Raw genomic sequence first — 4,750 nt, 5'->3', positions numbered from 1 at the left:
ACCCAGAAATAGTGCTTCAGGTTAAGAACTTTGCTTCAGGATGAGAACAGAAATCGTGCTCCGGCGGTGCAGCGGCAGCAGGAGGCCCCATGAGCTAAAGTGGTGCTTCAGGTTAAGAACAGTTTCAGGTTAAGTACGGACCTCCGGAACGAAGCAAACCCATCCTCTCACTTTAGCTACACAGGACTGAGAGCTATTGGGGATGAGGCTTTGCCTTCATGACTTTCTACTGCTATTTCCATTAGACGATTTCTTCCCCTCCATGCTGTGGCTTAAACACATACGGTATATGCATGATCCCATACCTTCCAAGCGTCCCTATTTTCCAGGGACAGTCCTGCATTTGCAGAAGCCATCCCAGTTTCTGATTTCATTCCCGAATGTCCCGCTTTTCCTTAGGACGTCCCTATTTTCATCAGTCATGGAGTTATGCGACCACCCGAGCCAGGGAGATAAGTAACCGTACAATCTTTAGAAGACATCTGAAGGAGGCAGCCCCCTGTATAGGGAAGTTTTTTATACATTTTATAATGTGTAATGTTTTTTATATATGTTGGAAGCCAATCAGATGGGTGGAGTATAATCATAATGCAGTGGTACCTCGGGTTACAGACGCTTCAGGTTACAGATTCCGCTAACCTAGAAATATTACCTCGGTTTAAGAACTTTGCTTCAGGATGAGAACAGAAATTGTGCTCCGGCGGCGCGGCAGCAGCGGGAGGCCCCATTAGCTAAAGTGGTACCTCAGGTTAAGAACAGTTTCAGGTTAAGAACGGACCTCCAGAACAAATTATGTTCTGAACCCGAGGTACCACTGTAATAGAATAGGGGATCCCTATTTTCGTCAGAGAAATGTTGGAGGGTATGTGATCCTTGTATGTGTTTGGGTGTTTGCCTGACTTGTGTTTGGGCTGATCTAAAGTCCTTCCTCACGCACAAGTATACATTTTAACACCAATGCCAGGGGTGAAAGCAGAGGTGCCGGCTTGGGCCCAAGATTCGGTAAAAAAGGTAAAGGACCCTTGGACGGTTAAGTCCAGTCAAAGGTGACTATGGGGTTGCAGCGCTCATCTCGCCTTCAGGCCGAGGGAGCTGGTGTTTGTCCGCAGACATCGTTCTGGGTCATGTGGCCAGCATAACTAAACTGCTTCTGGCGCAACGGGACACCATGACGGAAACCAGAGTGCAAAGAAACAGCATTTCCCTTCCCTCCGCAGTGGTACCTATTTATCTACTCACACTGATGTGAGTAGATAAACTGCTAGGTTGGCAGAAGCTGGGACAGAGCAACAGGAGCTCACCCCATTCTGGGGATTCAATCCGCCAACCTTCTGATTGGCAAGCCCAAGAGGCTCGGTGGTTTAGACAACAGTGCCACCCGCATTCCAGGGCCCAAGATTGGGAGGGCCCAGCATCACACAGGCAAGGTCACACATGTGTCATGCATCTGGGATGTCACGTATGTGATACACACATATCATTGGGAGGGGGCCGAGTGCTTAGCCCAGTGTTGCGCAGCGTCAGTGGACGCAGCTCCTTCTCTCTCATGCTCAGGAGGTGGCTGCCATTGGTGCTGTGCTCCAACTGGCTGGGCGCTCAGCCTCCTCTGCCCCCTCAATATTGAGGGGGCAAGAGACACCCCAGCCCTAAGGAGTTGGTGCAGGATAAGAGGATATGGAGATGGAGGAGCCAGCTTTGTGCCGAACCCTAAAAGGCCCCCTCCCTCTTCTTCAAAGAGTAGCACAAGGAACTTCCTGGAGCAATCGTTGGAGTCCGTTTCCCTTACACAACCTTCTCACTGTACCAAGAAACTTTGTACTCTGCCCTTCGCTTCCCTGTAAATGAGGGCTTTTAAAATGCAGGGAAGGATTTCCACGTACAGTGCAAATGTCTTGGCTGCAGCCCTGTGGAATCCTCCCAGGCAATTGTTAAAGAGTGAATGAGCAGGTGTGTTCATGTGTTTTGTGTTGTACCCTGTGCCTTCCTGCCATTTCCTGCATGTTTTCTTTCTCCCCGGCTGGACTCCAGCACAGGAAAGGGGAGAAAAATTGCCCAAGAAGTGATGTTGTGCAGTGAGGAGGAGAGTGTAGATGGGTAAAAAGGGTAAATCGTCCCACCTGCAATTTCTCCTTCCCAACACGTTCATGCAGATTGACAAGTGTGGAGTTCAGTAGTCTCTATTTGAAGCAGCTGTCTCTTTTGGACTTAAGAGTCTCATTGAAAATTCCTGGGAGGTACTTCCAGACTACAACAGGCGGGATTCAAGCTGGAACTTTTGTTGTTTAGTCGTTTAGTCATGTCTGACTCTTCGTGACCCCATGGACCAGAGCATGCCAGGCACTCCTATCTTCCACTGCCTCCCGCAGTTTGGTCAGACTCATGTTTGTAGCTTCGAGAACACTGTCCAACCATCTCGTCCTCCATCGTCCCCTTCTCCTTGTGCCCTCAATCTTTCCCAACATCAGGGTCTTTTCCAGGGAGTCTTCTCTTCTCATGAGGTGGCCAAAGTCTTGGAGCCTCAGCTTCAGGATCTGTCCTTCCAGTGAGCACTCAGGGCTGATTTCCTTCAGAATGGAGAGGTTTGATCTTCTTGCAGTCCATGGGACTCTCTAGAGTCTCCTCCAGCACCATAATTCAAAAGCATCAATTCTTCGGCGATCAGCCTTCTTTATGGTCCAGCTCTCACTTCCATACATCACTCCTGGGAAAACCATAGCTTTTACTATACGGACCTTTGTTGGCAAGGTGATGTCTCTGCTTTTTAAGATGCTGTCTAGGTTTGTCATTGCTTTTCTCCCAAGGAGCAGGCGTCTTTTAATTTCGTGACTGCTGTCACCATCTGCAGTGATCATGGAGCCCAAGAAAGTAAAATCTCACTGCCTCCATTTCTTCCCCTTCTATTTGCCAGGAGGTGATGGGACCAGTGGCCATGATCTTCGTTTTTTTGATGTTGAGCTTCAGACCATATTTTGCGCTCTCCTCTTTCACCCTCAATAAAAGGTTCTTTAATTCCTCCTCACTTTCTGCCATCAAGGTTGTGTCATCTGCATATCTGAGGTTGTTGATATTTCTTCCGGCGATCTTAATTCCGGCTTGGGATTCATCCAGCCCAGCCTTTCGCATGATGAATTCTGCATATAAGTGAAATAAGCATATAAGTTAAATAAGTTCTGCATATAAGTTAAATAAGCTGGAACTTTAGGATTGCACAATTAAAATGGATTAAAGTCACCCAGGTGCAAACTCCCTCCCACCACCTTTTGTGGTTTGGAAAAAGCATGGAAAAGCAACCTCTCAGGAAGCCATTCATAATTGGTTGTATGTTTTGTCCTGTGGGACTGCTGGGGTGGGAGGGTGGAGTCAATCAGGAAGAGGAACATGGTTGAGATGAGTTAACCTCCCATTGTCTTTCCATCCTGTAGTTGCTTTGAGAAAGAATACAATTACTTATTCAGAAGTGATTCCCTCAATGCTCAGTGGGGTTACTGAGTGTGTTTAGGGTGTTGGTTGAATTTGGGGGTATGTGTGAAATTGCAATTTATGGTGAATCTACCTAATAGGCTCTTTCTGAAACAATGCAAGAACTGAATCACACCCGCTTTTTGAAATCTACAGCCCTCCCAATTTTGCAATGCAGTTCTCCAGCCAAGCAGTGTATTTAAAATGCACAAACTGGGATAAAGTGTGCATAAAATGCTTATGTTAGTTAAAAAATAACATACAGAAATGCATTATATCAGGGACAATTGCTTTGTCTCGCCAGAGTGGTGCATGCTCTAGTTATCTCCCGCTTGGACTACTGCAATGCGCTCTACGTGGGGGTACCTTTGAAGGTGACCCAGAAACTACAACTAATTGAGAATGCGGGAACTAGACTGGTGACTGGGAGTGGCCGCCGAGATCACATAACACCGGTCTTAAAAGACCTACACTGGCTCCCAGTACATTTCCGAGCACAATTCAAAGTGTTGGTGTTGACCTTTGAAGCCCTAAATGGCCTCAGCCCAGTATACCTGAAGGAGCGTCTCCACCCCCATCGTTCTGCCCGGACGCTGAGGTCCAGCACCGAGGGCCTTCTGGCGGTTCCCTCATTGCGAGAAGCCAAGTTACAGGGAACCAGGCAGAGGGCCTTCTCAGTGGTGGCGCCCGCCCTGTGGAACGCCCTCCCACCAGATGTCAAAGAGATAAACAACTACCTGACATTCAGACTCCATCTTAAGGGAAGTTTTTAATGTATGACATATTAGTGTATTTTGGTCTTTGTGGAAGCCGCCCAGACTGGCTGGGGAAACCCAGCCAGATGGGCGGGGTACAAATAAATTATTATTATTATTATTATTATTATTATTATTATTATTATTTGCAGAATGTATCCATTTTAGGAGAAATTTGCTCTGAAATGCAGATGAATTTACATGAGGACTTTAAAATAAATAAATCATAGACTGATGTGGAAATATGGAGAACTGTACAAAAATGAGAAACTCAGAGAACCCATATTTTAGAAAGCGACTTAAAAGACAGTGCCCATTGGCAGAGAACTGTTCCCCACAACAGCTTTTAAGTACTTGCGTTCATTTCCTTCCAACTCATATTCTTATTTCTAACACAACCTGACTGACTGTCTGGATCACACAGTTCCCATGCAGCTGTGCACTCATACCATAAACACAAAAGTAAAGAGAAGGAGGGAGAGAAAGCAAATAAATCAGGAATAAAGTAATGTTGAGTCTCCAAGCAATTCTGCACG

Source organism: Podarcis cretensis (assembly GCF_951804945.1).
Source record: "Podarcis cretensis genome assembly, chromosome: 9".
Classification (NCBI taxonomy): Eukaryota; Metazoa; Chordata; class Lepidosauria; order Squamata; family Lacertidae; genus Podarcis; species Podarcis cretensis.
Note: the sequence above shows the minus strand (reverse complement) of the source record.